The sequence below is a fragment of the Ammospiza caudacuta genome, chromosome 13 (assembly GCF_027887145.1).
Source record: "Ammospiza caudacuta isolate bAmmCau1 chromosome 13, bAmmCau1.pri, whole genome shotgun sequence".
NCBI lineage: Eukaryota > Metazoa > Chordata > Aves > Passeriformes > Passerellidae > Ammospiza > Ammospiza caudacuta.
The window spans coordinates 695943-708405 of NC_080605.1; the positions used below are offsets into that span (position 1 = coordinate 695943).

Sequence of the window (12463 nt, forward strand, 5' to 3'; positions counted from 1 at the left end):
GGGCCCTGCCCAGGCTCCCCAGGGAAGGGTCCCAGCTCCAGGGCTCTCTGAGCTGCAGCAGCGTTTGTACAGCACTGCCAGGCCCAGGCTGGCATTGTTGGGGTGTCCTGGGCAGGGCCAGCAGTTGGACTGGAGGATCCTGATGGGTTTCTCCCAGCTCAGCCAATTCTGTGGTTCTGGGATCCCATGAGCCTGGGGATGGGGCTGCCAATGGTTGCCATGGCAACGGGCTGTGGCTGCAGGCCTGAGCTGGTGTCCATGGCAACCACCCCTGGCATGGGGTCTCCATGGAGCTGCCGAGGGACTGACCATAGCAACAGGGGGCTGGTGATGGTTACCATGGAAACTGACCATAGGAACAGGGGGCTGGTGATCATTGCCTGCTAAGGATCAGTTTTGTCACAGGCCTTCCGAGGTGTTCCATGGGGACTTTCCAAGAGTCTCCAGGCTGTTCCAGAGCTTGAATGTCACAGGCACAGACAGGGGCTCCATGGAGACCTCCCAGGGGATTACTGGGATGGTAAAGAGCCGTGTGGTCAGAGGTAGTCACAGCCATTCCGTGGTGACATCCCAGGGCACCTTGTGCTGCAAAGGCACCAATCTGTCACAAGCACTCACAGGGGCTCCACGGTGACATCCCAGGAGTCCCCAGGTAGCCAAAGAGCTGGGATGTCCCAGACACTCACAGGGGTTCCTGTCATGGGCACAAAGGGAGCTTCAGGCAAAACCTTTATTCCTTTATTGGAGAAACTTCTGCTGAGACATGAGGTTGAGAAATGACACCTAACAGCCACCATGGATCCTCAAACCCCTGCAGGGCCTCGAGACTTCTAAAATTCCTTCAAAGAGAGGTGACTGGAAGCGGTTGGATCCAATCCCAGCCCCAGACTTTGTCAAAGGTGTTAAAGATTAGACAGGTGGAATTGAACTTTAATGCAATTTTCCCCCCAGCATTAAAGATTGAATACCAGATAAATTTATATAAATACAGCTCTGATTTATTCTGATCGTGATTAGACAGAATGGTTCATTCCCACCACAAAGTAAATGAAAAAAGGAGTTATTGTTGCAGTCTGAGGTGGTCTGCACACAACCGTCCCCAAGTTTCTTGTGCCAATGGGTAGGAACCACGAGAGCACCAGCACATAGACACACAGACAAACACACAGACACACAGACACACAGACACACACACAGACACACTCACAGACACACACACACACAGAGAAATGCTGAAAGTGTCCAGGGGCCAAAAACAAAGACAAAGGAGAGTCCAGGGTACAAATGCAGGAAAAGAGGGTTCAGAGTAGAGCACCGGGGATCCAATGCTCTGAGGGTTCAGGGGCGGTACACATGGAAGGGACCAATAGTAAATGCCAGGGTGGATGGGCAGGGTTACACACCAGTGGGAAAACAGAGAAGGGAGAACTCACCAGAACATGAACTTATAGGAGTTAAACGGGTAGAGAAGGCCAAGGGACAGTACAGAACTGGGAAAAATTAACATAGTGCTGCAGAGCACCATGGGGAAGCCTCTTTCCTCACCCTGAGCTGTGAGGAATGCCCAGAGCCTACAGTGTGTCTCTCCAGGCCATTTCTGCTGGCTTTTCCCTGGTAGGCTCACAGGTTTGCACAGTTGTGCAGTGTCACAATGATCTCCTTGGTTCTGCAGCCAGGCTGTGGCTGCTGTGTAACAATGGACCTGTGATACCATGAGGCTCCATAGTGGCACCATGGTCCCTTTGGTTCCACAAGGCCGTGCTAGGACATGATGGACCCTTGGTTCCATGAAGGGCCTGGCTCCCACAGCCCCTCACAGGGCCTTAAGGCCTCTCTGAGTTCCCCATGGCCCCTCATGGCCTCTCAAGGCCCTTCATGGCCCCTCATTGTTATGAACAAAAATTCGGTTAATATTTTTTTGTGAGAAAAAGTTACAAAAAGGCAGCCAGAGCACTGTAGCTGCCGAAGTTCTGCGTGTTTTGTTATTGTAATCATGGGTCGTTGTGGCTAATCGCTCCTTTTGTATTAGCAGAGCCTTGCCCGAGGCTAAGTTTTACCTTTCCCAGAATAGTGAAGACACCTGAGAAGGTGGGGGGGTTATGTAAAGTGACTCCAAGACCAGCATTCTGTGTGGGTCCCCCACTCCGAATGTACTGAGAAAACCCCAAAACCAACGAGCCATATAAGAGTTGAGAGACTGAAGTGATGTCTGGATGCGAGGAGCGGAGTGCTGGGCCTGCAGAGATGCTGGAAGCCTTCATTGTTCCTCACCCTGTCTTCGAGAGCCCCCGGGGCAGGTCTGGGAGGAAGCGAGACCCAGACCAAACCAACATCTGATGGGGACACCACGCCCTAAAGGCTCCCACGAGGCCCGGATCCCCCAGCTCTGCCCCTTGTGGACAAAGCTGTGCATATCCTCCTCCTCTGAGTCGCCCTGGGCGCCACGACAGGGACTGCAGCCCTGCCGACCTGCCCACTCCTGAGCTGATCACTTTTAATAAAGGCATTAAAAAGGAGAAGAAGTCTCCTGGCCCTGTTTATTTCACTCATGACAGATGGCCCCTCACAGCCCCTCACAGCCCCTCTCAGCCTCAGGCCTGGGGCTCCACCCAAGGCAGGAGAACAGGTTGGGCCCTACTTGTTCTGCTTTCATTTCAGTCCCTTCACAGCCATGAGTACAGAAAGGCTGAAATGGAGCCTTTCCCCAGCGTTTCCCTCGGGGTTAATTGCGGGCTGAAGCTCTGTGCTGGCCCCGGCCCCAGCACCACCATCCCTGCAGCCGCCAGGCCTTTGCTGTCCCCCCGTGTCCGTTCCCTGTCCCCGAGTCCCGCCCGGCTCTGGCAGCAGCAGCAGCCGCAGCGCAGGGGGCGCCGGCCCGGCCCAGCCGGGGCTCCCGGCCAGGAGCAGCAGCAGCGCCAGCCCCTTCCCACCTGCTCCTGCCTCAGCTCCCAAGGGCTTTTTCCAGCTCAGTTCTGGAGCAGAGCAACCAGCACCCACACACAGCCCTGACTGCTCAGGGCCCGCCTGTGCTGCCCCGAGCCAGCCCTCAGAGGAAGAAAGGATTGGGTTCCAGCACTGTTTCCAGCTCTGTTTTACTCACCCTGAGGTGAAAGGAAGAGGCTGCTGGTGTATTACAGCAACCTGAGTGGGTCGCTGGGGTGGTGAGAGAAAGACGAGAATCTTGTTTCTTGATCAGAAGGCTGAATTTATTGATATATGATATATAATACATTATGACTATACTAATAGGAATAAAGAGAGAAGTTGCAGAGCTGCTAAGCTAAGCTAAGAATAGAAAGAAAGAATCTATAACAAAGTTGTGTCCAGGGACTCTGTCCCCAGCTTGCTCCTGTGATTGGCTCTTAATTATAAACATCAGAACATGAACCAATCACAGGTGCATCTTATTGCATTCCACAGCAGCTGATAACAATTGTTTACATTCTCTTCCTCTGGGGCCCTCAGCTTCCCAGAAAATGCAGAAATCTGAAAGAAAGTATTTCTGTGAAAAAATGTCTGCGACACTGGTGCCTTTGCCTTGGGAACTGCAGATCATGGCTGCTCTTGGCCCTCTTCTGCTTGCCACCTGAATTTTATCCATAAAAATGCAAGTGCCTCTTTCAGTTGGTGCTAACCATGGTGCTTTCATGACAGTGAAGTCAGTATTTTTGTCACAGGCATAAAGATCAGCAGATACTGAAAAGCTCACCAGCCCCTGAACACTAAGATGAGGGGAATTAAAGCCACACAGGCCACATTTGCAGCGCTCAAATACAGCCCTGTTGCTGACGTTGTTGAAATAGAATAAGCTGACAGAGGCTGTCACAGAATTTGCCTCCGCAATGTGGAATTAAATAAAAAAATCCACCAGGAGAAACAGAAACCAGAACTTCTCGACTCGCTTCATTGCTCCTTCCTAGCAGCAGGAAACACAGATGCCCAGAGGTGTTTTGCACTGCTGCTGCCCCCAGTTTGAGCCCAGGCTCTGCCCAGTCCCAGCGGGAACCTGAGCCCAGCCCAGGGAGCTCAGTGCACGCGGGGCCAGGCCCAGAGCCCCGGGCACGGCCGCCCATTGCGGGGCAGCGGCGCAGACGGAATGTCCTGCGGCCCAAACCTGCTGCTCCTGCCACACAGCGCCAGCCTTCTCCCCCTCCTCCTCCTCTCACAGCACGGCACAAATTCCAGCTTGGAGGAGGCTGCCCCAGAGAGGGCTCCAGCTCCTGTTCCAGCCTGAGTGTCCCTGCAGAGGAACAGGGCATCTTTCAGCCACTTCCACAAGCTCAGGCTTCACACTTCATAGGGAATCTGGGATGCAAATGGCCTTGCTAAGAAAGCCAAAAGATGAGGGAATGGATTAGTAATTAGTAGAAAAATTTACCCTTCTTCCAGGCAAGGTTCACCCGGTCATTCCCTGCATTTCTCCTTTTCAGATTGTTTCAGTCAGCTACTCTGAGAGGTCCATCTTGTTCTGGTACTTATCATGAACTGATTGTGCTCTTGATTTATGCACCAAGGCACCAGATGTGGAATTCAGAAACAAACTCCCTCTGTCAGAGCATTTTCACATTCCAGATAATTTTCAAGATGTCCAGTGACGGGTTGGAATGATCGTCACACAACTCTCCACTTGAGGCTGCAGGCTCTGGAGATTCTTTCTCTGCATTCAGCCAGGCTCGTATTCCCTAACAATTCTTTGTACCACCTCCTATTTTCTTAGCCTAGAAAAGCAACAATGAAAACCTTACCCATAGCACAACTCCCCAGTCCACCAGGAAAAGAAAGGACAAGTTGTCAAGTCCTCAAAACTTTTGTCCTGTTTTGCTGCAAGAGTCCTGCTGCACACAGTGTGGAAAGCCAAGAGAAGCCGCAGTTGGTGGCACATCTTGTGACAAGAGCTCGACCTCATTCTCCAGGAAAGGTCTCTGAGAAGAGCAGACAGGATCACAGAGAAGATTCCTGGAAAACTGAACCAGCATTCCAGAAGTGAAATGAAAATGGAAAGAAATCATCTGAAATGTTTTCCTCAGTTTATTTCTATGCTCCTCTTTTCCATCTTGCAATACTTCTCCATGCCATGAGTTCTAAATGCATCTCACCTCTAAGATCAACGACTTAGTGAGTTTTAGACACACTAAAATACCATGACCTGCACAGTTTGCCTTCCCCTGTTTTTGTTGGAAAGCAAAGCTGGAGACACAAGTGCAGCGCTTGGGTCAGGCACAAATCCTGCAGTCAGGGAATGTGCTCTGGCAGTGTGTGACCCTCAGCAGGGACAATGCTCAGCAATGCTGCAGGCAGGGAATGTGCCCCGGCAGTGTGTGACCCTCAGCAGGGACAATGCTCAGCAGCGTTGCTGTGCTCGGTCTCCATGGAACCATGCCAGGAGCAGCTGCTGAGCACAGAAGCCATCGCAGCCCCCGCCCTGCTCCAGAGCCCCTTGGCAGGGCGGGCTCCTGCCCTGGCTCTTTGTGCCAGGAGCTGGCAGCGCTGGGTGCAAGGAGTCCAGGGAGGGCACAGAAACGCTGGGTGAGAAATGCTGGGGCACAGCGAGATGGGCGAGTGCAGCTGGCCAGGGCAGAGGAGCAGCACGCACAGGGGGCACAGCCTGCAGGACGGATGGCCAAGGAGAGAAAACATCTTCTCAGGAGGGTGGAGAACAAACTTTTAGTTGCAAACTTCAGAGAATGAGGTACTTGGGAAATCTTAAATAGCATTGAATTACAGTAAATCACTTCATAAAGCACTGACTTAGCAAACTCTAACCTGTCCAACTTCAAGTTATCCAGATTTCGAGAAGATGAAGTCAGGAGAAGAGAGAGAGGGAGACAGAGATCCACAGTCAGTCATGGATCTCAGCTGCTGTGAGCTCCAGGGCCGTGGGATGTGTCAGTGTCACACCCGTGTCACAGCCTGACCTGCTCTGGTCCCTCTCTCAGGTGGGGTTTTTGGGGTACCAGGGGCTTGGCAATCACTTTGGGGCTGGGCCAGAGGCTGCAGTGGCTGGGTTGGGGCAGTGACCACCCCACCTATGCAGAACTCTCCCTGCCCCCAAACACGCACTGGAGATGTCTGGGGCCGTTCATCATTTCTCTGCTCTCCAGCACCAAGGCAACGGACTCTGGCTACAGCTCTGAGCTCGTGCCCAAGGCAACCACCCCTGGCAATGGGGGTCCATGGAGCTGCTCTCAGGAAAGACCCCCAAGAGCTGGGGAGTGCCCAAAACTGCCTCAGAAACATGAGATACTCCAAAATCTCTTCAGGAATGTGGATTATTCAAGAACTCATTCAGTAATGGGCTCCCCCTCCCTTCATCATCCCCAAACTTTGGCTGTCTCATTCCAGACCCCAGGCCACCTCCCCAGTCAATCCCCAACCCATCCCACCCCTCCTGGACATCAACGCCCCCTTTCCAAGCCATATTTCCCCCATTTCCCACCTCCCAAACCCCATCCCACCCATCCTGCCCCACCTAATGCCCATGTCAAGCCTCCTGATTTGAAGGCCACTTTGCTCAATCCCCTTCCAACCCCATTCCACACCAAAGAGCTGTGGAATCCAGGAGTTTTGGGGTGGGATTGAGTAGTTTTCAGTGGCATTGAGTTGACAGATTGAACCCTCTTGTCTCTTTTAGTGCCAAGAAAGGGAAACAAGTACATCAAATACCCCCAAATTCTCCCAATTATCTCCCTGAATCCCAGATTGCCCTGAAACACAAGTAAAAAGTGAGGCTTTAGATGCCCTTGATGAATTTATTGAGTTTTACCCCAATTTTCTCTTTTTTAAAGAGATGAAGATGAATCCAAAGAAAATTAGGGTCAAAACAAAAGAAAGTCCAACCGCCTTCCCAATGCAGATCACCAGGAATGTGGATGGCCAGGGCTCTGACCAACGTGGGTCCTCCCATGGGGGATGAAGCTGGAGCAGAGCATGAAGCTCCCCCTGCAGCTGGGGCACTCACAGGGCTGCCCTTACCGGTGCCTCTGTTAGTGTTGGGTAAAGAACGAGCGGTCTGAGAAGCTCTTTCCACACTGGGGACACTCTTAGGGCCTCTCCCCGGTGTGGATGCGCCGGTGGGTGACGAGGGTGGAGTTGTGCCTGAAGCCCTTCCTGCAGTCAGGGCAGCAGAAGGGCCTCTCCTCGGTGTGAATGCGCTCATGTACAAGGAGGTGGGTGCTGGTGTGAAACCTCTTCTGACACTGGGGACACTCGTAGGGCCTCTCCCCAGTGTGGAACCTCTGGTGGACAACCAGGTCAGACCTGTGGCTGAAGTTCATCCCACATTCCAAGCACTCGTAGGGCCGTTCCCCAGTGTGGATCCTCTGGTGGCAGATCAGGTTGAATCTCTTCCTGAAGCTCTTCCCACACTCCAAGCACTCATAGGGCCTCTCGCTGGCATGAAGCTGCTCATGGGCCACCAGCTCTGTGCTCTGGCTGAAGCTCTGTCCACCTTCCTGGCCCAGGGTGGGTCTTCTCTCCTCAGAGCACCCTGGGCTGGGTTTGCAGCCCCTCCTTGTGTGGAATTGCTGGGGCTTTTCCTCCCCATTGGGTTCCTGCACTGTGGAGTCACTCAAAACAGCCTCTTCCATGAGGTTCTGCTGTGGGGATTTGTCCTCCCTGGTCTCCATCCTCAGCTCCTTCCCTGGGGAAGGAAGGACAAGGAGAGGATGGGATTTGCCTCCTTGCCACCCGAAAGGGGAAGGAAATCCCCCCAGTGCATCCCCATCAGGACGGGGTTTGCAGCAGGGTTGTCCTGCAGCCGGGGCCCGTGCTGGGCTGGGAGATGGAGCAGGAGAGAGGGGGAAAGGGGCACTGACTTCCTCCTCACCTGCCTGGGTGTCCTGGGGCATCTTCCTCTTCCTCCAAGCCTTCTCCTCCTCCATATTGCCAAGATTTGGGAATGGGAAATCCTGGTTTGGGGAAAAACAAGGTGTGAATGCCTTGGGCTGGGGATTCCTCCCACCCAAGTCCATCACCAGAAGTCATCTGGTGTCCATAAAATCCTTCAAAAATCAAGAGTGAATCAAAAAAAGCCACCAGGATTTTCCCGTTTCCAGTCTCTTGGGTTCTGGTGGTCCCCTGTCTCAGGGCTGTTGGAGATCCCATGGGCACTGGGGATCTCCCCTCTCCAGGGTCCTGCTTGGGGATGTTGGGGGGTTTTGGGGTCCCCTTCTCCAGCTTCACCCCAGTCCTGTCACTAGGGGCTGTCCCCTCTTCCCACCACCCTGTCCTGGTTTAGGGCAAATTTGGGAGAAAATCTCCAAAAGAGTTTCCTCTAGAAAGAAGATTCAAGTGGCCCCTCCTCCAACCAGATCAAGAAAATATTTCCATGGAGAAAAGGGGAAAAAACCTGTTTATTTAACAGGCAAAGCATTCACCAGCACAAAAAATGAACAATATTAAAAAAGAAAACTTCTTGCCGCTCCAAAAGAGATGACAAACTCAGAAAGTCCCTCCGTGGGCTGTAGCTCAGCTCACTCAGTCTCTTATCAGTCTCTTATGAGTCTGTTAACGGCCCCTCCAGCACTGGAACTGCTGCGGCCCAGGCTCAGCCTGGTCGGCCACAGGTGTGAGCTGCCAGTGGTGTTCTGGGTGTTCAGTCCAGAGCAGGTTTAAACAGCTCCAAAGAAATAGAAAAACCACAGTTGGGGGAACTTCTCTGCCTCAGCGAGCTAAAACTAACTAAAAGCAAAGGAGAGCTCTGTCCTGCTGTCTGTCCAACTGCAGACAACCAATACCTTAGGTTTTAAATTTTTCCATTCTGTTTTGATGTGCAGCTTTTAGCTTTATATTAAGTGTTACTGGGATCTTTTCACAGGGTGGTGAAGACAAAACAATCCTTTTCTAGCTGGAGACTCAAGGACAATCTCTTAAAACTTCAGGCCCAAAGCATAAACAACGTGAAAAGAGGAGAGCAGGCATGCAAGCAAGGAAGATGTAACTTCATAATTTGAAACTATTAATTGAGCAGTTAACTTCTATATACAAATGGACTAAAACTCATAAAAATGTGAGATCTCATGAGCAAGCCCTCTTTTGCTCCCATCTTGGAGCCATCCACACAGAGCCACAGCTGTGGCTCCTCTGCTGCCAGGGTGTGGCCTTTGAAGGCACTTCAATAAAAATCAACTTTACTCCTCTTAACTCCGTCTGGCCTCTGTTCCAGCTCCATAAGGTACAACAGTGCAGGAGCCGGAATGTGGAGGAGTGAGTTCAGTGTATGAAAACAAACTACTGCTTCTCCCTCCTCCCCTTCGCTCTCAGAACCAGCCTTAAAGGTGCAGAACTCATTTCTGGGCTAAACGGACCTATGGGGGTACGAGCATCATGAAGTCACCCCAGGACACCCCTGTCAGGGTCAGGGGGTCTCGTCCCCGCCTCATCTCCGGGCTGCCGGGGGTCCCCCAGCTCCGGTATCGCCCCTTTCCCTCTCCCCCCCCCGGGGGTCCCCCGTTCCACAGCCCCGGCTCTCACGGGGATCCCCAAAACCAATGTCCCGCCCCGTCGGTACCGGGCCATCCCCACGTGGACCCCCCGGACCCTCCCGAGGGGCGATCGCGGCTCCTCTCCCCCCGAAAAAGCTCCTCTCAGGGAGCCCGGAGATATCCGGGGCTCGAGTCCGGGATCTGCTGGCTCCGAACACTCTCCAAAAAATCCTCCCGGAGACCCCTGGCTGGAGCCGGGGCGAGCTCGGCCTCCGCCCTCACCTGCGGCTCGGGGCTGGGGGCGATGCTCCCGGGGCAGGGGTGCTGCAGGCTCGGCGTGCGGGCGCTGCGAGCGCCGCGATTCTCCCGCTCCTGCTCCTCCTCTCCCTCCTCTTGCTCCCGCATTTCCTTCGCTCCAGCCCGGATCCGCCTTTCCCACCGCTCTGCCCCGCGGCCCCGCAGCACCGGCTGCTGGGTGGGGGAGCCCCCGATCGGCCCCAGGGCTGGGCAGGGGGCTCGGGGACCCCCCCGGGGCGGATCCGTCCCCCCGGCCCCGAGCACCCTCAGCGGTGAGAGGGACACAGAGCCCCTGTCCCCAGCCCTGCACAGGCATTGCCTGAGGCCAGAGGGATGGAGACCCGCCGAGCACCCCCTGGGCTGAGAGGGACAGAGACTGCCCCGAGCATCTCCTGGCACAGGGTGTGAGGGGGAGTGGAACCCCCAGGCATTCCCTGGGGTGAGAACGATGGAGACCCCCTGGGAATGGCCTGGGGTGACAGGGACAGGGACAACCCCTCCAGCCCCTCCCAAGGATTCCCAGGCCATGACGTACAGAGACCCCTCAAGCATCCACTGGGCACTGTGTTATAAATGAGAAGCTTGACTGGGCCAATATTCAAGCAGCAATCAATTTATTAATTAATATGGTAAAGCATGAGCAATACAGCAATGGGTACAGTGGGGGAAGTTTTCCCTCCAACTGCACACCAATAGTTGAGGCTTACAGGTACTTATAGGGGTACTCATCAGCTTTCTCAGCAGTTTCTATTCCCAATTTTTACATCCCAATTCTATACCTATTGTGAATTAATTTTTCTCAGGATGCATCCCAGAAAGGAGTATCTCCAGATGGTGGTGGTTCGATTTCCGAAAGAAGGAAGAAATCTCCCAGATGGTGTGGTCCAGCTCTCCAGATGTGGGTCCACCTTTTAATTGCAAGGACTATAAATCTCATAACAGTGATGTCCAGCTACTCTTGGTCGAAACCATAAATCCTTGAGTTGATGTTCATCTTCCTTTCTCATGCTGCTGTTCACAGTTTTAAGTGTGTGATAAGCCTGTTTCCTTTTATATATTCTAAAGCTATAGTTTCAAAGATCCTTACTACAAGAAGTATTCTCAAATTATACTTCAAGAGGTTATTATTATTGCAAAACTCTTTAAGACTTATCTACAAGCAGAAAGTTCCTGTCAAAAAGCAATATCCTAAAAGCGTTAATTCAAATGCTCCTATATCACTTTAAGACTTATCAAGGATAATTACAAACAAAAGATAGATAGGTTCAAAGACCTTCTTCCAAGCTTTGCTTTCCTCAGTAATTATTAGAATTCATCTTTATACCTGTCCCATGGTCAGTTTCCACACAAATTACAATCACAAATACCACGTTGCCTGTATGTACCTGGCACGAAACACAGCTTTGTATTTCACAGGGGGGCACAGGGACGGCTCCTTTGAGAAGCTGCTGGAAGCTTCCACCGTGTCTGGCACAGCCAATTCCTGGTGGCTTCAAAGATGGACCTGCTGCTGGCAAAGGCTGGGCCAGTTACAAATGGTGGCAATGCCTCTGTGATAACAGATTTTAAAAGAAATCAAAATAGAGATTGTGGCGCAGTTTAAACTCCAGTCAGAGGAGAGCAGAGGGAGAACATGTGAGAAAAACAACTCTGCAGACATCAAGGTCGGTGCAGAAGGAGGGGCAGGAGGTGCTCCAGGCCCTGGAGACCCAGGCACTCTGCAGGAGAGCCATGGAGAGAGGGGCCCTGCTCCCAGGCTGGAGCAGCCTGTCCCTGGAGGAATGCACCCCCTGGAAGAGTGACCCATGCTGCAGCAGTTTGGGAAGGACTGTTGTCCCTGGCATGGACTCACACTGCAGCAGTTTGCAGAGGGCTGCTGCCCCTGAAATGGACTCACATGGGAGAAGCTCATGCAGAACTGTCTCCCTTGGGAGGGACCCACGGTGCAGCAGGGGAACCACTCCTCTCCCTGAGCAGGGGCAGAAGCCATGGGTGATGAACTGACCATAACCCCCATTCCCTGTCTCCCTGCACTGCTGGGATGGGAGACAGAGCTGGAAGGAGGGAGGGAAAGGGCTTATTTTATTTCCCCTTTTCCTGCTCTGACCTTGACAGTAATAAATGAATTTCATATCTCTAAGCTAAGCCTGTTTTTCCCAGGACAGTATTTGATAAGTGATCTCACCCAGTCCTTATCTCAACCCATGAACCCTTTATTAAATTTTCTTTGTCCAGCTGCAGAGGGGAGTCAGCGAGCAACCCACATGGATGCCTGGCAGTTGGCCTGGGTCAACCCACGACACCTTGGTGCCACAGGGTCACAATGGACCCTTGGCTCTATGGGGTCTCATTGGTTCCATCAGGCCCTGCAGGGCCACTTAATTCAACAAGGCCCCAAAGTTTCACAGTGGTCTCCAGGATTCCATGAGGCCCTGCAATGTCAAAATGGACCTTTGGATCCATGAGGGCCCACAGTGTCACAATGGGCTCTTTTGGTCCTACAGCTACACAATGGCCCCTGGGTTCCATGTGTCCTGCACTGTTCCATGAATCCTTAGTTCCATGGGGTCCTGTAGGGTCACAATGGTCTCCTTGGTTTCATGGTGCCACAGTTGCCATAATTTCCATGGTATCACAACTGCCCTTGGAGTCCAAGGGGCCCCAGAGTGTCACAATGGCCCCTTGCTTCCATGACGCCTTGCAGTGTCACAATGGTGTCCATGATTCCATCAGGCCCTGCAGTG

At 52.8% G+C, this 12463-nt stretch overlaps 1 pseudogene; it reads left to right on the forward strand.

Annotated features, from left to right (window-relative positions):
* The window catches only part of LOC131563683 (zinc finger protein 271-like), a 62430-nt pseudogene that overhangs the window by 11386 nt on the left and 38581 nt on the right, over positions 1-12463 (forward strand).